Source organism: Struthio camelus, chromosome 3, assembly GCF_040807025.1.
Source record: "Struthio camelus isolate bStrCam1 chromosome 3, bStrCam1.hap1, whole genome shotgun sequence".
Classification (NCBI taxonomy): Eukaryota; Metazoa; Chordata; class Aves; order Struthioniformes; family Struthionidae; genus Struthio; species Struthio camelus.
Window position 1 is genome coordinate 63,434,998 of NC_090944.1, and position 23,206 is coordinate 63,458,203.

Consider the following 23,206-nt stretch of genomic DNA (forward strand, 5'->3'; position numbering starts at 1 on the left):
GACTGTGTAGATGTGATGGAAAAGTTGAGAGTTATGCATTTGAAATTCTTTATCTGCTGTGCTACAGTAACATGACCATGATGGTAGTTCTGGTATATATTTGAAGACAGATTCTGCTGCACCTACTTATACTGAATAAAAACTGCTTTGCAACTGATCTCTTCAGTTAATGAGGCTTCTTGTAGAATTAGTCACTGTTTAACTGAAGATGATCAGAATTTCATGGTTATTGAAGTTAATGAAAATTCATTGGTCACGGAATGAAAGTTAAAATACTTAGCTTAGAAGGGTGGGTGAGACAGTAAATAAAGATTGGGTAACGCTGAGAAGTATCCTCAAAAGAATCTCTCTCCTGATGGCCCAAACTAGGAGGCAGAATTAGGTACGTGAAGAGAAATTGTCTGAACTGTGTATGTCTTAGTAAGTATAGCTCAACACCTTGCTGGGGTTCTTCAGCTTCACTATAATCACAACATGAAAATATCAATTCATTATGGGACAATAGTTCAACAGGTCAACAAAAAACGGTGACATTTGAATCATGCACAAGAAAAACAATGAAAAATGCTATGCTATGAATCAGTGATGTATTCTTTTTTGTAATATGTTCAGTACTGTTCATTTCAGTCTGGGTTTCTGGAGGTATTTGTCACTGCTTTCCATGGAAATCACCATCTAAAATACCTTTTTAGAATCTGAGATAATGTCTCTGTAAAGATAACTCAATGGTAGAAATAATAAATATTTGGAGAGAACAGAAAAAGCAATAGATATAATAGAGTCATAATTCCTTATATTTGGACACTATTCCTAGGACACTATAGTGTCCTTATATATGGACACTATTCCATAATAGTGTCATAATTCCTTATTGTATTACCTTGAAAAGAAGTGAAGTGGAAGATAACAGATATTGCTAATTAGCTATGTGAACATGCACTCAGTTACACTGATGGGTAACCTGCATTGGATTTATACTTTCTAGCATTAGGAACTTGATTCGGTCGCCTAAATATGGGCAGATAGAGCCACAGGAGACACTCTAGGATATCTGAGACATCCATGAGATCCTGGCAGAGTAACCTAGGGTCCAATATGAGAACCAGCTACCTACAGAGTGGCATCTGGTAGCCAGGCAAGATGTCTTAAAGTATCCAAAATAGCAGTAGATGCTTATGGGTGGGAACTGAATATAACCCTATGTACTTAATTAGATTCTGAAATGACCTCTGGAGACTCCATTGATTGAATGAGGGTGACAGGGATCCAACTTTCCCTGGAGTTAGTGTGTACTAAAAGTTATGTAGTGGCTTCTAGCTATAAAAAGTTCTGAGAATTTTCTTAGTTTGGGGGTTTCTCCATGCGGTCACCAAACTTTTAGGAAAGAATTTGTATTGTTTTTATGTTCTGGAATTCATGCAACTTGTACTCTGAACATTATATGGGGATGGATTCGCATTGGGACTGACACCTAAATTTAGGCATCTGTAGTGAGAACACTGGCAAAAGATCTGGTGAGGAGTCATGTGATTAGCAGCATATGCGATAGCAGTCCCAGAGTGTGCTCTCTACTTACTTACCAAATTCCTGTCAAGGCCAGACCTGCATATTCCATTTTGTCAACAATATCTAGCTGCTTCCCAGCTGCTAGCTACTCAAGGTTAACACAGCTGAGATAAGGAAATAGTTGTAGTAGGTTTAAGGATCCATTAAGATACAATGATAAGCAATTAAGCTTATCATAACATGGGCATATACTGCTTTAATTGCTGTTGGACATCCACTGGCTATACTAACTAGACCTCCTCTTCCTTTAAAAAGGATTTAGGTAAGTAGCACCTGTAGACACAAACATGCAGATGTTTAAATCAAACTGAATCCCACTTACATTATTCCATTTATACTGTGTTTGTAGCTAATCAATTGCCAGCTGAAAAGCTACAGTGTACCAGTGACAAACAGCCCAAATGCTAAGAATAGTTGGATCTACTGGGGTCCTCTCTGGAAAATGTTGCTACGTGTTTGGAATCTGTTATGGAAGACGAGGCTTTTTCTGAAAGCATTTGTCAAGGCTAGAGGTTAGTGAATAAGATTTAATTAGCAAAAAAGCCTTCCTGATTTCATAACTTCTCAATTTTCTCAATCAATGAGAAGTTACTCATATTGAAACCACTTTTCAATGTCAACATATTTAGCTCCAAAAATGATTTTACATGTTTTCATTGCCCTTCTGTTATGGTCTTTTATTCTACGATTTCCTCTAGACTGACTTTATTTGTTACTATTGTAGAAAGTTCTCATTAGCAAGTAATGCTTCTTGGTTTGAAAATAGAAGTAGGCCTTATCTGAAGGAAGTAATTTAAGTGAAAAAACCAAGATACCGTTTAAATTAAAAAATGCAATAGTATCTTTACTAAGTGTATACAGATTTTTCTTAATGCAACTAATTACTTAGCTAACAGATCGATTTGCTTTTAGAATTTAGCCAAATTTTGAAAATAGATGAATTAACTTCTGTTTTCATTAGAGGGAAAAATTAGCAAGATATGAATATCACTTTCAGATTTTTGACATGAATGAAGCATTATGTTAAGCTAGTTTGACCTTTATATCAAAAATCATGGAAATATTTTAAGAACTCAGCTTTCTAAATGGCTGGGAAATGTGCATAAATATTAGTCCAGTCATCTGGGATCTGACATTTACTTGCTGACAAAAGACAAAAAAAAAAAGGGATATCCATTTTCTGCCTTTTTATTTAATTTAGCATTCCAGATATATGGCGCATATTCATGAGAAATTTAAAAGTAGGAAGGAGCAGAATCTGCAAAAATTATACCAGCTAAATATTACTAATATATAAAGTACCTGTTTTAAAGACCTAACATATGTAGTGAGTTTTTCATCTGCTCATAAGTATCTTGCAAGCCTGAAATAATAAAAAGAATATGTATTCCACAATATGGAATTTTCACAAGTAACTAATCATATCTTGGAACTTGTCACACTTACTTACAAGATAATCTTGATTAAGCCCATTCATATGAAGTGTGATCCAGAAGTGCTAAAGAACAGGCAGCTCTCCCTTGACTCCTTGAAGGAGTCTTCCTTCCTACATTTCTGGAAATAAGATGTTTCTTAAAAATCAACAAAATAATCTGATTGTACCTGGTAGAAAAGGAAACTCCTTTCCCCAGCTTTGTTTATCCTCTATTAGTCAAGCTTCAAACTTCTATATTTATGTTGACATATTTACTTTCTAGAGAAGCATGCATTTCCTATGCCTTTTGGGGTGAGCTTAGTGCTTCTCACCAGTATTTAAAATGTTTTTGGAGGGAAAATGAGTATTCATGGTCTGTTATTGGGTAGTAAGACTGCAGGTTATTATGAAATGAGGTAAGTATATAATATGAGGATTTTTTCTTCATTAACTGAGACAGTACATTATTGATAGGCCAATTAATGTGTTTCACATTTGAAATATTTGAGTAGGCCCTCTGGGAAACCTCCACTTATTTACAGTTGAAATGATCTGCAAATAAACTCACTAGGAAACTGCAATTTATTAAATGGAGAGAGAACATTGAAACAGCAGTCTTAAAATATATAGATTTTTGGATTTCATCTCTAGGGTCTATAAAACAATTAGAAAATCAGTGACACGAGCCCCGCTTTGTACTCATGGGAACAGTTTTACTGACAACTCTGAGATGTTGTGGGTTTTACCAGCTGTTGGTCTGACCTGTTTATCTACTTATGTTGCAAAGTTGATCTTTGTTTATCTACTTTGTTGTAAAGTTCCTATATCTAAGGAAAAATAACCATACAAATTTTCTAATAGGTGATAAGAGAAGGCAACGTAAGGTAACATGCATTAAAGGTAGGAGTTCCTATATTAAAAATTTCCCAGTACTTTGTATTCAAGACCAAGCTGTCAATAGTTTTGCAAGCTGATAAATCATTATGAAAATGTGAGAAAATGATCAGGCACAGGGTTTTGGGGACAGGGTGGGAGAAGAGTACAAGTTTTGGCCAGAAGCAGTGGATAGGAACAGTAAAAGGAAAGGATGACAGAACATTAGGTTAGGATTAGTGTGTCAGAGCAGCAGATCAGAGGCTTCACAACAGGAATTAGCATAATATTATACAAAAATCAAGTCATTGCACGGAAAAGAATATGAAAATGGCAGAGCTTGACCATGAAAAGTAAGTACAACATCCTAATTTTTTAAAGAAGAAAAATTTACCTCCTATTTGCACTCACAAAAGAAAGAAAGTGGACTCTAAAGAAAGGGGAGAGCTATGCAATGAACTTAAGAAAAAGAGCAACGACTCTCAGTTGCCCTCCACTTCATGAGTCAGATCAAGAGAGGATGATGAATTTGCCAGTAAAGCAATTTGCTAGCAGTAGAGCAATACTGAATCTCAAGAACTTTGACTTCTGGAGGGAAATAAACTCTGGTGAACTGTCTTTCGTTCTCCTCATATTTGGTATTTCCATAACTCAGTAAGGCATACATAGTCCAAGGTATTCTCCATTCCATTCACCACTAAGTTACGTGACATCAGTCAATCTATCATAACTATAAAGTCTGCAGCAGGTGCTCTGTAGTAAGTGCACCATCCACCTTAGATTCGACAGATGAGCTGGTCAGCAGCAGCAGAAACCTGCATGCTGAAGTTGCCACCTATCAGCAGCCTCTGAAACAGCAGAAGAATTTGGGATGTGTGTACACATTAAGTCACACAAAACAGGATGGTCAGGATACAGGAGAGGGGGAAGGATCAGTGTCCTGTTTTGAGAAGTGAGAGGAGGTGGAATGGGGGATGCTGTAAGATTGCAAACAGAAAAGAGCCATGATGTTTAGGCCTTGATTTGTATAGTAATGACAATGTTAAAAAAGGATTTTGATGGACTTCAAGGGTAGCAAAGGGATAGGTCACATATTGACATATAATATCCAGAGTCTTTGGCTGTTCTGCAAGCTTCAGCTTGATTGAAGAAAATTTAAGGAGATCTGGAGGAGAAATCTTCAGCTCAGAGTTCTTAATCAGCTGATTTCCAGAAACTAAGTGGTTATATAAGGATAATCATTCAGTTAATGTCCTATTCTTACACTCTTTCCTTAAATGTCTTTTATAGGTCATTGTGGGAGAAAATATATTAAGGTAGATGTCACTGCAATCACTTTACGTCTTAACTCTTTTTTTTTTGATCTTCTTTGACAGTGTTAGTGCTTGTCACGGTGTGTTGATGATGAACTTTCCATCCCAATTGTGTTTATTCTTCCTTTCACAATTTGGTGTCTGAGATCTCATAGTTGAGGTTAGATCAATCTCGTTTTAGTCACATGTATTCTTTTTCTTACTTTAAGGGAAAATCCTGAAATCCTGCTGCAGAGCAGTCTTGCTAACGCTCTGCAGGGAGTAGTGATGAGATGCCCTCTATCCATTTAATACAAGGTTGGTTTATAGCTGCTTTCCAAAATGCCTGCTAATTTAGAAAAAGAAAGAAAGAAAAGACATCTGCTTTTCTGTTTTTCATAATACTAATAATTATGTAATTACATTTCATTAGCATGCACATGCACATGGTGTTTGGTTCTGTTTTGTGGCCTGACATATAAAACTCACTACTATTTGGAAAATCTTTTAAAAATAAACCATCATTGAATAAAAAGCCAGAAATATGTGACAGGCTCTGTTCAGAACAGAATACTCAAAATTAGTTTTGGCTGGGTTTTGGCTGCTGTTTAATGACTATTAGCTCCAATTTGCTACTGCTTTATTTCTGTCAATGAACTCTGATCTGAGGATTTTTTGTGACCTGTTTTGCTCTGAATACAACTAGGAAAATTCCAGAAAAACTGTTCACCAGTAAGTTGTGATTTGAGCTTGTGCGTGCTTAGCAAGACCTTCATGCCATAGACGACAAGATGCCTTCTCTCTCTGACTGAAAGCTTCCAAATTAACATTTTTAGTGAGAAAAATGAATATGTGTAGCTCTTTTGCAAGACCATGCTGATTCTAAATTTTCGTTATAAACCTTTTGAATGATTCAGAATTATGTTAATAATTTTCTGATCTGATGTTTATTGCCATCGTGTGTTTAAATGTTTGGTCTTTGCTATATTATTTGATATAATTTTCCAGTTTTGTCAAAATTAAGCTTTTACCAATTTTGTCCATTCTCAACATCACCACCTACATATATCCCAAAACTAAGCTCCTCCTTCCCTTTTTCTGCTTTATTCCAATGTTGAGTCATATCTGATTTTTAATTGTTTGAATTTCTGGTGAGAGGAAAATATCATTAACTGACAGTAATTGTTATTTTCCATTATAACTGCTTGCATGTCAGTCATGTGTGATCCCTTGAGAATCTATGCAGCGTGTTACGGAATGCAAAAGATGTAGTCTCTGCTAACATAAATCCTGCTTAAGAGGGTTTTATGCACCAAAGTCCTGACACAGCTCCCAAACAGCACTTCAGTTTGTCTAATTGCCTAGCTTGGGAAGGTGGTTTCCAATGAAACCGTATCATGGTGCGAGACAGAATACTCTCCTGGCTGGGAATACAAGTTAGGGAGCATTAGGCATGAACAGCTATGGATTCATGGTACTTGCTCTTGACATGTTTTTTCTGAAGGACCAGTTCTTATCCTGCTTTTGGCGGCGGGATCTAGGTAAGTCAGAGATAGATTAAATTTGTTGGCTCCTAGTCTAAGTCTGACTTCAGCACTCCTGTTCTGCAGAGAGGATCTGTCTCAGAAAATGCATTACTCTCACTCAGGATATCCAAAATCTGATGGGCAAAACAGATTGCTGGAAAATATAGGTTCATGCTGCTTTGGAAAGAATAAAGTTTATAATTCGGGCCACAGCTTCCTAGAAAGTTCTTTACTTACGAAAATGAAAAGGTGGACTTCCAAATAAGGTGGACACAAAAGATATCAGTTAACTGGCTTCTTCATTTACTTGGGATTCTGGTATCTCTAGATGTTTCCTTATGCTCTCACTGAAGAGTTAGATACCTCAGATGTCTTCTTGATGTAACTATTTAGTTAATGGATAGTACTTGGATTATGAGTTTGACCTTTGGGTGAACTACATATGCAGCAGGTGAATGTCCTGTCAGTTCTTATTGCCTACCTTGCCTATTCCTTCTTAAAGCATGTAAAATGGTAGGCAAAGCATTTGCAGTACTCAGTCTGGCATATAAATAGATACTGTCTCTAAATCTATGGCTGTAATTTTCTGGCACATTCAGTTATTTCTGCAAAGTGGAAGAAGCATAGACATAAAATCAGAATAATTTAGGTTGGAAAGGTGCTCTGGAAGCAACTCTACCCAATCCCCCCCACCAAAAAAAAAACAAACAAAAACGAATAGTGGGGGGATAATAATGAAGCTTGCTGCAACTTACCTGTTCATTGCCCAAGATGAGGCCTGTGTTTCAGCAGACTGGAAATGTATTTTGTGCCAAACAATCACTTACAACGCTGAAGTAGCCAGAAGACTCTATTTTCCTGCCTTTTAGACTTCTGCACCAAAGCGTCCAAAGAAAGTATAAGAATTAGCTATCCTACCCAAGAATTGCTACTGATTTTATAATAGAAATGCTTATGGAAGCTGGGAGTTGTTCATGACCTCTCTTCTTTTTTACACTATGTAAAGATAAAAAACTCAAAGATAAAAAAAAGGCTTCCTTATGAACAATTAATTTTAGGCCAGCATATTCAATTTAAATTTCTTGACACATTCCTGACAAATTCATAAGCCTCTTGAAGTCAGAGAGGGAATTTATAAAAGCCTCTGTCCACCCCAGTGTAGTTTTAGCTTTGCATATAAAATATGATCCAAGAATAAAAAAAGAAAAGCCAGGCAAGGTATATGTTCTATTTTTATTGCTCTTTATCAAGGAATAGATGCAAGAAAGGCTATAAGTAGCTTTAGTGAAACAAGTTTAGCAAGGATTTTAAAATATTTCTTGCTGAATATGAAAGCTCAGCATCTCTGTACTCTTTATACAGAACTTTAGGAAGCTCTGGATTTCCGCCAACTACAGGGAAATTTTATTAAAGTACTAAATGAAGTACTAGAGAGTCAAAAAAAAAAAAAAGATAGTCCTGTGCTACTCAGTAAGAAAAAAAATCCAGACAGTAAGAAAAAAAAATCCACATGCTGGTTATGTATTCATACAGGGAATTCTGGGAACCACATGTAGATAATAACAGTGCACTATACATTATGTAAATGTACATTATAAATTATAACAGTTTAGTCATTAACTTTTTAGAAAGACATCTTATGGATTAGTTATGGGCTATTTTGCTTACAAGTTTGCAAATACTTCTTCATTGACCTCTGTGCTCTGGAGTACCTCATTACTAGAGTTTTGCTTCAGCACTAACACGGATGAGTGTTCCTCCAGCTAGACGTCTACCTTTTTCTCTTTCCCAAGGCACAAGGTTATATCAGTGGGAACTTTAATCCATTGACCTATTTCAGGCTGGAACATTATCTGTTTTAGGCTTATGTTGAAAATATTTTGTAATTGATGGTATTCATAAGCATAAAGTAAATCAAATCATAAAAGTGCTCAGAATTTGGCCATTCTAATCTAAGCTATTGATACTGGTGTCCTTCAGCGTAATCTGACAATCACTCTAAATTAGAGTTCTCTACTTTCCCTGATAACAGAAAGCTTAAATTATTCTTTTAATTCAGATAGGAGTGGGAGTGTTAGCGTAGGTGGATATTACTTGAAGTGAAACACCAGCAGCAACATTACCTATGTTATTTTTCTTAAATGTTGTTGTGAACATAAACTGTCCTTAACTTTAGGAAGTACCAACAAGTATGAAACTATAAAAGGCATAACATAATCTTCTGCAGTATAAATTGTATGTATCTTTGCCCAGAAAAATTCTGCTATTTGAACCTATCCAAATAGGCAATTCTTGCCATTACATTTCAACTATTTTAGTAATATATTGCATCTTTTAGAACATTAGTAAATATTTATTGCTTCAGCCAACCCATTGAATTCTAAAAATGAAAATTTGAAAGGGTAGAAAGAAGTCCTTCTTATACCAGGCAACACAGACTATTTTAAGTTTGCTTTTAGTTTCAGTTACTATTTTCTGTTTGATTACAAACAAACATGAAATAGAACATATGTGTTTCCCGTGCCTATGGATATTTTCTTTAGGGAAGTGCATATATTGTGTAATGACTTTAACAAAAGAGGAAAAAATAAACTTCTTTGGGGTTGGTTAGTTGGTTGTTTTTTTCTAAAACATACAGCTGTTGAACTTTTTTTTGGAGGTCATTAGCCCTCATAGTTCCTCCCTTCTTTCTTGCCCCAGACTCCTGCCTAATTAAGATAGCTTCGTCAAACTGATTTTCTTTAGTCGTCATCTACAGGAGAAAAAGAAAAAGATAAATCTGAAATAGCCTTCCAGGGCTAGGTGGAAGGAAAAATACCTAACAATAAGTATATTTCTTTCACAGTTAAACTGCACAGTAGCTTTCCCTGCTCATTATTGCACCTGGAAAAAAATCATTGAGTCAAAACTCTCAAGCGAAAGACACATAGCTTTTCATTATTGCTCCATCAAAAGAGCCCTTCTACATAATGCTTGGTAAAGTAGATCAAACAGTGTCAAAACTGTGGCAGATTTACAATTCTCCACAAAGTACTATATAAAAGAGTATGAATATAAAAGAGTATAAAAGAGTACCTGTATGTTGCCAAACTTGACAGATACATGTTTCAGATGTTCTCGTGGCAGCACCCTTTGGCACACCTTTTGGGACTCATAGCCTCAGGAGGGTTTACTGAGTAGTGGAAATGCACCATGAATGCCTCTCCATATGTTCTTGAATGCATCATCAAAAGGAGCCAAAATGGCCAGCCTTGTGGCCCTTTAGTACCAGATAGTACAGAAAAGATCCAAAACTATTGAAAAGAACCAAACGGGAGATAACCAGTACCCTTCCCAAAGCTCTTCTGGGAATCATACAGATCCTGACTGACCGTCTTCTGTAAGTCTTCCTTAACTACAAAATTGGATGCAATAAAATCAGTCAGAAATGAGAGGCTAAAAAGAGTAGGTTATCGCACCTGAGGGAGAGGAATATTGGCTTTAGTAGTTCTTGAGTTATATAGGTCTAGTCATTGTGACTCTCTCAAGCACTTTATGGAAGAAAAAAATCTAGGAAATAAATGTGAAAAGCTTTTGAAATATGAAACTTTTTTTTGTTTGTTTGGTTTGGTTTTTTTTGTGAAGTAGCGGTCAGTAACTGTTATTTTGGAAGCATTTGCTGCCAGATTTCACTTGCTACCTTTCATGCCCCCTTAGCTAAAGAGAAAAATACTGTCCTTGTTGGGCTGCACTGGTGTGAGACTTAATAAGCAAAGTTTCAAAAGTTTCAGATATAGCAGAATATTTACCCTGTTGTTGGTTTTGGTTTCATCTTTATAAGATCTAAGCTTCCAAAGCATTGCAAAGTTCATCTGTCATGGATATTAGAGATCACTGTAAGTTTTGTTTCCTCTGTGGTAAGAACTGGAAATCTCTCAACTTGCTGCCTCAGCTGTCTTGAGTGAGTGGCAGAAAATGGAATTGTATGCCTCGGTATGGAATAGCAGAACTAAACAAGAAGGAAAAAAAAAGACAAAGTGGGACTGGAGATACCATATCTTCTTTTCTCTGTTGGTCAGTACCTCATTTCTGCTACTTTAGCTGTGAAGGATGAAGAACCGCTTGATCTTTGTGTCTCTCCTACTTTTAAGCTTTCTATGGCTAATTAATTGACATAATCCTGTCCTACGTATTGTCTTCTTAGACCAGAACATCGTAAGAGACAGCAGTTTTGCTCCAGCTGACTGATCTCATATCTGGGATTGAGAAGGAAATTTTTCTTTCGTGAAAAAGTGTCATGAAATTTTGCCAGCATTTTTATCTTAGCATCTAGGTCATGGTGGTACTGCTGGGTTAATGGTAATATGATTTCCAGGATTTTATACTGAGAAGCTAAAACTTTTGGCACATCACAGAGAGCTGTTATAAAGCTAGAAGATCAGTTCCCAGAAGCAGATAAAACCTGAGACTATGCCAGTGGAATCTAAGCTTCCTGAAGCAGAAGTTGTCTGAAACTTCACTGAGTAGAAGCTCTCACACATAACACTTCTTTTTTTTCTCTCAATGAAACCTACTTTAGTAAGGTGCTAGATAAACCAAATAATTAAGTACACATATGCCACACTGGAAGATTTGACTGCTGCTTTGGGTGTTCATGGAGACAAAGCTGGTAAGCCTGAAGAGATTTAGCTCAAAGATATTATAGAAGAGTTTACTGGAAGCTGCAGATTATTGGTAAGAGTCTTCTGACTTGCCTTGGAATCCTTTTTATTCAACAATATTGGCATTTCCTTGTCTTGTAAGGAAAAGCAGAGAAAATTCTTCTTTCATTGAAAAGGTAAAAGATTAACTATGATCAGGAGTTGATGTAGAATGTTAGTTTTAAGGATTAAGTAACTGCCTCTTGGTTGAGTAATAAAGGAGAAACATGGTATCATGAAACATGGTATCATGAAACATGGTCAAACCATCAATCTGAAGGATACGGGTTTAAAATAGATGCAGCCAACCATTATGGGACCCAAATTCCATGCAGTGTGCTGTTAGAATTAACTGTGAAGGAGTAAAAACTGTGATCTGAACTAAAAAATAAATATCTTGTTTTTTTTTCATAGGAGAATTCGGTTTAACTTGGCATCTCTGAAAACAAGATTTCTATTAGAAGTACTGATGCAAACTTAGCTTTAAGAAGAGTGGGTAGCCGTGCTATGTTGAACATGCTTATGTTGTGCATTGCATGTACAGCTAAATACTGATATTATTAGATTGAATTAAAGAGATAATTAGAAAAAAAGTTTCCTTTAATAGACATAGAGTAGCCTCTAGTGACATCAAACTTTTCTGTAATTTTATTATGCAGATACAGTATTATAGTATTTGCAAATGAGCTAATAATAGTGCTTCCATGATTTATTTTGGATAAATCCACATATATCTCAAAAACACTCTCAGAAAAGCATCATTACTACTTTATTAAATACTACTTTTGCCTACTTGAGCTTAACAAACAAATCTAATGGTATGAAAGAATTTAATTTCAGAGCTGAATGATAATTTGTCAGGCATGGTTAATTCACATAATTCAAAGTTAATTATGTTTGCGATATTAGAGAGTGCTGTAATTTTGTTCTGTTCAGCTGCAGCTTTTATTAAATCTTACATTTTGATTAGGCAAGCCAGGCTTTAAGAGAGTACAGCAAATTAAAAAAAATGGCAAGGTGTGGGGAAGGGTTTGCAAGCATGTACTTTTGCTCATGTTCACATGCACTGTTGTTTTACATGACTTTGTCAATCCCAAGCTGACTTAGGTACAGTGAAATCTTTCCTAACAGTATGTCCTAAATAGGATTTATTTCTGTTTTTCTGCATTTGGGAATGTTACAACAGATGTTCCCAAGCCACTTGATAACTTGATATGCTGATGTACAGTTGATTCTTCAAATGTACTTCTTGGACTAAGTAGCAGTTCTCCAGCTATATTCTTCTGTGAAAGAAAAGGTTTCCACAGAGTGGAGATTTCCAAAATCTGTTAAAAATGTCAGAGACTTCCTGACACTGGGTCAATGTTAAAAATACATACAATATTCTGTATAAGCTGTAATTCCAGAAAAAGAAAGGCAGGTGCGTGTGTGAAGTTGTTAGGCCTTTTTGCACAGCTGGAGAACGGGTGGGAACTGTACAGTTTTGAAGGCATTTACCTCGGTTCAAGTACCCTACTGACTTGCCTTCCTGTACAATCTTGGTTACATTCTTTTAGTTTTGTCATGTCATTCCTTATTAGTCTTTCTTTTGATATATGCTTTTGTACCTAATGGGAGAAAATGGGAGTAAAATGGGAGTCATATCTGATTCTGACTTACAGGAGTGCTATGACACTAAATACAGCAAAGTGTTAATGTTCTCCAGACATGCAGCAATTTTAGTATTGGAGATAGCTATTACATCAGGGTGTAGAAAAGCTGTGCTTAGACTAACACTGTACTGGAGGTAGTATAAGTTTCTGACTATTTTCATTGTGGGTACTCACACAGTCCCCCCAAATTGTTCTCAGGGCTGATTCACTGACAGTGGATCTACAGATGCATGAATAAAGCATTAGGCATCTTCTCCAGGACAAACTTCTCTCCTTCTCGAAGCAGCTTTGAATTTCCCAGAATCTCAGAATGGTTGGAGTTGGCAGGGACTTCTGGAAGTCAGGTGGTCCAATCCCCCCAACTTAAGCAGGGCCAGCTATAGCAGGTTGCTCAGGACCCTGTCCAGTCAGATTTTGAATATCTCCAAGGATGGAAACTCCATAACTGCTCTGGGCAATCTGTTCCAGTGTTCAGCTACCCTCACAGTGAAAAAGTGTTTTTTTTTTAATGTTCAGATCTGATTTCCTGTGTTTCAGTTGTGCCTATTGTCTCCCATCCTTTCGCTGGGCATTGCTGAGAAGAGAATGACTGTGTCATCTTGACATCCTCCCTTCAGATATTTATTCAAATTTATAACATCCCCCTGAAAGTCATTTTCTTTCCTTGTGCCAAATTTAACAATACAGAATCTTGTTCTCTTCCGTCATATCTTCTTTCTCAAAGCAAATTTTTCTTTGACAAAGCAAATGTAATATTTGATTATACTTAGGAAGAACTTTGACAAAAAGAAGAGAACCTTCTGAAGAATGGTGAGATCATTTATGTTTAATTACTGTACAGCATCAGGCTATGGGTAGGCTCTGAATGGATTTATCGTTAGAAGCCATGACGCTTCAGCTGCACCCAGAATATTAATAAAGTCAAGGATATTCTTAAAGGGGAAAGATGACTTCTTTGTATATCTGACATGTCACTGATAATGACAGAAGTAAAATGTTGATTAACTGAACACTCATGGTACACCAAATATTTATTCACAGAAGTAGGAACTGTTCATTTTCTTAGACAATATAGGCATGCACACACATATACCATTTTACTGGAAACTAGACTATCACTAGCCTAAAGGGACAGTTTGTTTAAAGCGGGTAATATTGTCTTCTCATTTAATGTCTCCTTGAGAACGATGTTGTGGACCAAATCTCTCTAGCAGTTGGGAGCTCACCTGTGAGCTTGCTTACACACACTACCCTAGTTTACACTTATACCCCGTGGCCATCTGTTTGGTGTGTCTGACTTCAAATTTTGTATGAATTCTGCCAGTTGAAATTCTGCTTTTTTTTTTTTTTTTTCTGTGCTCCAGCCCTCAAGGAGCTCTAGTTTATCATCTATCAACATGCAATAGTAGAAACAAATGAGAACAGACTTTGCAAAATAATTTCCAAAGCGAATTATTTTTCACATTAGGCAGTGTAAGAAAAATACAGATCTAAGTAAAAAATAGGAAATGTTAGATGATCTCCCACTGCAATTTTCTGACTATTGTTCTCTTTAAGATTCAGTCAAGATACTACAGAACCCAGGACCTCGGACTGGAGTGGCTCTGTGGGTCACTGAATACAGTTTTCTGATGTTGCAAGCAAGTCACGTCCTGGTTTAAAATCACTCAAAGGCCATCCTGAAATCTACTAATCTACATTCTGGAACATGATTCCTTTCACGCCTATAAGTGTCCTAAACTGAGGATTAAATTTATGCTAGAGAACTTCCTATATATGTATTTTTTTTTTTTTACATAATGTGTCCTTTATCTTAAATAGTTCTTTTTGTCACCTGGTATATATATTCATCTCATTGTACAAATAGACAACTAATATATATTTCCATTCAAACTATGTTACGCTGTAGGTTCTACTCCTGTTTACTTTTAGAAAGTGGTATCTTTTAGCTCTTAGATGATCTTGATTCCTAAAGGTGTCCTTTACCTCACTATTTTCCTGAGTCATATAGTATTTGCATGGCCATGTTAGTACATCAGTCCCTTTATCATCCCCCAGGACATGTACTTATTTTTGTCTTCAAAGATCTGAGAAAAGCTCCCCCCCGGCAAGGTTCAGTCATTCTACTGTTTTGTTCAGGTATCATTTTGTTATTTTGCTGGTGGCTCTTAGACTCCTCTATCATAGCTTCCCTTCTCCTAAACGCAAGAAGTAGGTACAAATGCACCAGAAACAATCATAAGATGTCAAATAGGCAAAACAATTCCAGATAGCAAATAAAAAACATTATATTCAGCTCTCAGTAGCTTCTCTGAATTTTCTAAAGGAATATGGCTTTCCTTTTACATTTCATTCACTATGCAGAAGGATTTTCGTAATGTATTTCATGTTTAATTATGCTAATGTATCTTGGAACTCCCTTGTCTTGATTCTTAAAACTTTAGCCTGAAAACAGTTGGGTAGATTTAGGCATACATAGTAACTATGTGACAGTTAACAGCCTGTACATTTCAAATGTTAGGAAAGATGTCAACCTTTTAGCCTAGGTTCTTACTATTCTGAAAAAAGGGAGTAGCAGAAGTTACTGAAAGCAAGTTAAATTTAGAGTTTTTTGTTTGTTTGTTTGTGTTTTAATCAGTAACTTGGAAGCTAAAAACCCATTATTTAAGGGTCTCCTTTATTTTTAAGATTTCTTCCTGTTCCTTTAATAAAGGAGTTATTTGCTCAATAAGTACTGAAGTACTTGTCTAGTACTTGTCTAGTGTGAAGAATAAATGATATGAGTAAATCTAATTACTATTAATTACAGCCCTATCCTCCCACACTGTACATTCCCAGTGAGTTCAGACTGAAATAGCAATGTCAATAACAAGTATTAGATTCATATTCTACTTTCTTTTTTCGTTATGTGATAGCTTGACTTGGAGGTGCTTTTGAATTTCTCATGCACTATACTAATACTAATGTACGACGAGTTGAGGTGATAGTCATTTTTGTGCTTGAAGTCCCACTGCAGGAAGGGCTGTGAATCCTCATTGAGAAAATACGTTTTTTTTATAGTGACTAGATGTCCCAACTAGAATAAAACTTCTTTCATACTAGGGAAAAAACTATATACAGAAGGTAGGCCTAATGAAAGTGCCAATCTAAACGGACAACAGCTAAGAAAAAGGAAACATGATTATTTCCCATTTAACAGATGGGTTCTGAAGCTCAGTGAAATGGTGGGCCAAATTTTTAAGTGTTTAGCTACCTAAAGATGCATATAGTGCCTTTGGGTTTTCAGAAGCACCTGTCTGTGCATTAATATGGCTGCATGTTAACTGGCTTTAAAAATCTGGCTTGGAATTGCTTGTCCAAGTTATTTAGGAAATCTGCAGTAAAACTAGTAATCGAGTTCTAAATCAGGTATTTTAACAATGATCTTATCTTTCCTTTTTTATATAATGTATAGAAGGTAAAAACATGAGATGACTTTTTTATTACTTTTATTTTTTAGCTGACACAGGCTATTTATGAGGAGATCTGTGAACAGAGTTTCTGCAATTAAAGCTAACATTCACATAGACTGGTGTGTTGAAGCATTTTCTCAGATCTTTCCTCCTGCAATCTGAACTCTTTTCTCTAAGTTCCCTGCAGGCTGCATTCTTTTCCCTGCCTTGACTAATCCTTTTTAAGCTTGTCTTGCTCTTATACCCAGAAAATGGCAATATAAGTACATTTGAATGAATTCTGGAGGGCTAGATTTGTTGCAAGTCATTTTTAAAATGTCTAATTGCATTTGCTTACTAAAAGCACATCAGGAACATCATTATCATTCCAAATGCACGTTTGAAAATTAAATGTGACACAGTGCTCATAAATGGATTACTTCAAAGACTGGAAAATACTACCTTGGAAAAGGGCTGACAAAGCTCTCTTTCACATACGTTTTATTTTTGCCTTATTCCTCTCCAAGTTTTCAGTACACATCTTCCTAGGAAGGTCATACAGGGAAGGTCATTTTATTGTACCTGCCTTCTTTTTGGCTGTTATGTCTCTTTTTCTCTTGTGGACAAGAAATCAGAGAAGTGCTCTAAGGAGCAGCCCAAATTTTCAAGTGTCTAGTAACTCAGCTCTGATTACTACGGTTGAAAACTACAGATGGGATGGAGACACCAAATGTTACAAGAACGACAATTACTGTAAATGTGTCATTTGAGAACAAATCTGTAGGAAGCCAAACTGAAGCATAGTATTGTATATGTCAGAATTAGAAGAATGAGGCGGAATTTTAAAGGCAAGACTGAAACATATATCTTTGCTAATTTATCTCAGACTTCTAAAAGCAGATGAATAATTATAAAAGCATTCCCCTGGAGACCTCCCAACATTTGCTATAGATGAAGGGTCTTTCCGCTGAAGCACCACACTGTGTTCAGACTCTGCGTTCAGCTGTGTCAGCAGGTTACGTCTAAAATCTACTTAACGGTAAACTTGGGGTCTAGGTATGTTTTCCTCCTAATTAACCTGCATAATCTGTTTTTTTACATAATTCATCCCTTCATTTGCATTTTAATTAGAGAGGGGGCAAAATGTCAATTTTTAATTGGCTCAGGAAGAGCTGGTACAACAAAGCCCTATACTAAATGTAGCTATGGGCAGTGCACTGAACAGCTGGCTTGCAGTTCAGATTAGGACTTCAGGACGTTTAAAGGGCTTTCCGTGCCTAATTTCCTGTAACTAAGTGTATCAACACCAAGAGCACTGAGTTGGAAAACTGAAGGACTTGTAGACCCTCTACTTCTGCCTTTGAATGACGTTTAACCTCTTTTCTCTGTAATATATGCATTCCAAACACAGTCCTGTTACACTGATGGACTAAAATGCTGATCTCTTTTTGGTTTTTGAATCTGTTATATTCTCAGCCAGTTCTCACTAGCAATCTTAGAGCAGCTGTTGAAGGAGAGAAAAGACTCTGGACTGGGCCTTCAAAAATACTTTTTTCTTCTAAATTGTGACCTCCTTCCCAGCTGGCAAACGATGCTCTGGAGTTCTTACTGGGAACCAGTGGCTCAGGGTTAGCTTGACCCTGTCAACCTCAGCACTTCCTGTTCCCCCAAGAAAGTATCCAGATGCATTAAGACGTCTGAAGTGTGTGTACCCTCACACTTCACCAGAGATATCAACAAGAAGGATCACAGGTTTCGCTCCCAGCCCTGGGCTGTTGTAGTAAGCCCCTGCTTGGGCAGGAAGCAGGCAGTTGCTCAGGTGTTGCACACCAGGGGTATGGCGAGTGACCGTACAGCTGCAGGGGAGCTCTGTCTTGTGGAATATACTTTTTGTAGAAGTCTTCAGAGAATAGTTTAATGCCACTTACCTCCTATTGTCACTTACCAAGAAGGTTAAAAATTTTAGCATGCATGAACACACAGCATTATCTAGTTTCCTGTTCATTCTGATTTTCTCTTCCTCCTCTTAGATCACTCTCTTGTCTTCCTGTTTCTTTATCCCCTGTGGTATTTTTCATAAGCAGATGTCATCTGAAAGTTTTTATAGGTTAAGAAAATGCTGAAATGCTTTCTGTTTCAGGTGTGGCAGACATACAGGGCTGGGTAGGCATATAGTCTTCGAAAATAGGAATGGAAAATGCGCTATAGATTTGTTTCTGCTAGACTTTTCTCAGATGTCTGGAATGAAACATTTTGACAGAAGCTTTTGTGCTTCCTAGCTATATTCAAAGACAACTGTTTTCCTTTTGTAGTTAAAATATTTCACTGAAGGTTCCTCCTGAAAAGCCAGATTGGTGCTTTTATAAATACAATATTGACATAGTTTTGTCTTTCACTGTTTCTCTTTTGTGCATATACAATGGTGAAAAATTAGCAAATAAACTGAGACACCCACTTATTTATACAATATTTAACTTTCCATCCCACTAACACATATAACACTTTATATTTTAGCTGTTTTTTTAGAAAATTTTTAGTTGCTTTTAATGAAGGGATATATTTACATCACATTTACCTTTTATTATATTTCTAGAATTGGCATTCACTGTGAGAGTGGAAAGGACTAAAATGCGTTTGTATGTTACTCATTCATATCAAAAGCATTCTTCCCCAGATTGCACAGTATGTGCATATCTTAAAAATGTTACCCTTTTGTTGTTTGTCGTGTTAACAAACCACATGAAAACACTTGAACAAAAGGCCAGTGACTCATTAATAAATATAAGATCTAAGGAAGGAAGATGACAGGCTTTCAAGAAACTTGGTGATGGGCACATATGTGAAAAAGATTGAGTAAAATGCATTAAACTAGAGCTGACCAACATTTTAGCAAATTACTTTGGGTTGAAAACATTGCTTCAAAGATTTAAATAACTTGTATGACTTGATGTAAGTGTGTTTGAGGTCTGATCTCTCAGACAGAGGTGATACCTAGGTGACTGTTTACAGCTATCTCATGCAGCTAAAATGCTACTTACATTTAACATGCAAAGACCTCTTAAACTGAAGTGTAATACGTTAAATAATCTCCTTCCTGACAAACACCAACTGAAGTCTGTGAAGTCTAATAAGGAGGATGTGTAACTTACAGAAATCATTAAAGAAATAGTATTATTGTCCCAGTTTTCATAGGCCTCTGGAAGGCTGTAGGATTGTAATTGCTGCTTCATCAGAATCCATTATAATGGAGAGGGAAAATAAAACCAAAACGAAAACAAAACCAAAACTCAACAAGCAGGAAACCCTCCCCATGAAGTGTCAGAGAGGACTGCTGAAACTGCCAGGCTTGTATTCTCTGAATAAGGAAACTATATATAAACAGGGCTCCTGCAGCCCAGGGAGAAATGCCCAAGCATATTTTGAACCTAACTTAGTTCCCCTTGTCTGTGCTCCTCCCTCCTTTGTGCTGAGAAATAAGGAGTGAGCTTACCTGAGAGCCAGAGCCATCCTGCCAGCAACAACTGCTGTCCACAGACCAGACTAGCCACGCTGGGTAGTTGTGTGTTCAGTGGCAGGTACAGATCTGAGCGTCAAATGCTGGCGCTGCCGGTAGACAGACTGGAATAGAGCTTCTGTTATTATATTTTTTAATATTATACCAGATGCCACCAAAATAGACAATGATTAATTTTCATGAATTGATCTTTTATTTCAAATAAAAAAAATTTTTTAAGTAAAATGCTGTATTCAAAATTTTGTGGCTCTAGGCATTGCAAGGAGCTGAAAACTTGGGGTATGCCACTGTAAGAGGTACTTTTTAATCGAAGGAAATGTACTCCCCCTGAAAATTTCAAAGGACATTTTTGCTGTTCTAAAGCTCTATAGGTTAGCAGGTTGGCAAAATGTACCCATACAGTTGAGCTAGAATATAATATTTATTTCAATGTCAGACAAGAGAATTAATATTTACTTGAAGCTATGCCCTTTCACTCCCTATACTTAGAGGATGCCAGCTGAGGACTGGCAAACAGTTCTGTGCCATACTGAGAAAGTATTAGCCCTCTAGTCTCAATCCCATCCTTGCTAATCTATATCAACAGATCTGAAATATATTCTGTGTAACCTGGGCCCTTTGCTCTTTTGCTATCACTGATACCATTCTTCAACCGGCAACGCTAAGGTCTTGAGACAGGCTCTGGTCTTTGTTATGTCAGTCTAAATCCAGTGTTGTTTCAGTGAAGTAGAAAGCTTAATGGAATTATTATGGACTTAACCTAGGCCAGTATCTTTAGATTTTTACATGCAGAGAGGCAACAAATTAAATCACACTATCTAGAGTGGAAATTAAATTTAAAAAAGAAATATTCATGGTCACAGTAGCACAAGCACGTCTATTGTTTTACAGGAATTGGGCGCTATAGAGTGAACGCATGCTCTTTTATGTCCTAGGTTTTAGGGAGGTGGTGTTTGCACTGGTAAAAGTTAATGTGCTGTGCAAAACAGGAACAAATGCATGGCAAATGTGATATATTGTTATGCTCAAAGTCTTATCATAGGCAAAAAGGAAACACCTTACATGTAAAACCAAGAACTTATTCATAGTGTAATGAAAATCTTAACAGTATAATCAAATAATTTTTCTTTTTCCAGATCTAATTATTAAAGAAAAATAAAATACAAGAAAGAACTTTTTTACAGGGGAAAACAAGTTGTAATAATGACACAGCTTAAACTGATATACTCACATTACTGAGTATCTGCCCCTTTCTCTGCTCCCAGGTCTGCATTTCTTTAACCGACCATGGGTGAGTTGCTTATAGCCCTGGGGTCTCCACTGTCATCCTGTATCCCTTTTCTTGTCATCTCATGTCTACACTCCTCTACATTGTCTCTTGTGTCCCCACTTTCAAGGTCTCTTCAGGTCTGTATTCCTCTACACCATATCATTAAGCTAGGGATACAAATATTTAATTCTATATAGAATAACTACTTGTTACTACTATTTATATAGAGAATGTGTTTTTACTGCACAAAGATAAGCAAAAGCAAAACAAATCAGGCATAGCCACCTGGTCATTAGAAAAATTGCTGTTACAGCCAAACGAGAGAAAACAAAGCTCCAGACAGACCGAGACAAGGTCAGACCGATTGATCCTGAAAAGCCTCAATCCTGAGGGTTTGTAAAGTTAGTACAAAGCCTGCAGCTTTTACTAGCAATGGCAATACTGTTTTCAGGGCTACAAGATAGGGGGGCAGTGTTAGCAGCTCTGCTGCTTTAACAGGTCCAACAGCATTAGCAGTACATGATCTGTTATCCCATAAGATGTTAGTGAAAACAATGCAAAACCATTGTTCAGTAGTACTCAGGGCTGTTGAAAGGGATGGAAAGCTTGATATTAGAAGTTCCTACAGCAGTCCTCAGTAGAAGAGGTTGCTTTTGAAACTGCTGGCTTTCTGTTTGAAGGCTACTACAAAAATGTCATTCTATTCTTACGCGCTTTTCAGCTGCCAGAGCGCACATCAAGTATCCTGATTGTTTTGTTGATGCTGATTTCAGTTACTGCTTTGACACTACTGCACTGTAGTGATATTAGCATAATAAAACTCAGTGTGAGATCTTGCGGATTGGGAAAGTGACAGTTATTTCCAAAGCTTTTAAGGAAGTTGATAAGCAAGTTTATGCATTTGCACTCTCTCACATGCCCACAAGCAGCAATGACTGCGTCCTAGCGCTCTGACTAGGATCACATGTGTGCGACACAGAGTACAACAGTCTGTCAAGCCCCCGCTGCATCTCCAGAGTTCCTCTTGACTGGAGATGACACGCTAGTCTTTGGACAGATCTTTTATATTCTTCAGGAGCCATCAGCTATTATGGGGTGTCCTTTGCCTCACAATCTTGCTTCCTTCAGCCTCCAGGAATCTTGCTTGTTGCTGAACTTTGTTTTTTTTTCTTCTTCTTCTTCTTTTGGAGTGTATCTTTGAAATATATGTCCATTGTCTCTTTTCCGCTATGGTCTTTCAGAGTGCAAGCTTTTTCCTTTGACAGAGATTGCACATTTCTCAATTTTACTCCTGGAAACAGTGTCCTGGGAACTGCAGCCTTTAAGTCTTTGTTTTGCTTTTGTTGTCATGCTTACGCACGTGCATTTGTATACATACTTAATTCATGCCAATTTTAATATTAGTTGCATATCTCTACCGTATAAACAAATAAAGCTCCATTTTCCTTAGGTATATTCTTTTTCCCTACTTAAAACTAGTTTAGATTTATGAAATTAGATACCTTTTCTTTCTTTCTTTCTTTATAGCAGTTTCTCTAAGGTCATCACAGGTAAAATAAAAATCAAAGTTACCGCAAAGATAAAATAAACATGTGCCAGAGTCAGTATAGGTAAGTCACCGATAGTATAATATCTTCATAAAATCATAGAAACTAATGTTTTACAAAAATGGAACCTTGCCTACAGGAAAAAAGCTAATACAAGTATTGTATGATGGCTGTCCAGTAACATTCCTAGTTTTGCTTTTACCTTCCTTTCTTAGTGCCTCTATCCCTCTGTTGGGCCTTGACTTAAATCAGCTTGCAAAAGATCTCAGGGCAAGATCGTGCCATGTACAGTCTACGTTTGTACAATGCCTGGTACCGTGTCACTTCATTGTTGACAGGTGTCCCAGGAATTGCCATAATAGGAAAAATAGTAAATAACATCAATAATATTTGACCTAGCAGGGTTGCAACCCGTGTGCCCTATTGTATATCTGGTTTTTTA

General features: G+C 36.8%; 1 long non-coding RNA gene across 5 annotated transcripts in view; it reads left to right on the plus strand.

Annotated features, from left to right (window-relative positions):
- The first annotated feature begins 10,020 nt into the window (after positions 1-10,020).
- The window catches only part of LOC104148494 (uncharacterized), a 101,008-nt gene continuing 87,822 nt past the window's right edge, over positions 10,021-23,206 (plus strand). For all 5 annotated transcript variants that reach the window (XR_011140176.1, XR_011140173.1, XR_695120.2 and 2 more), the window contains exon 1: positions 10,021-11,384. This is a non-coding gene — a long non-coding RNA (uncharacterized lncRNA). The remainder of the gene's footprint in view (positions 11,385-23,206) is intronic.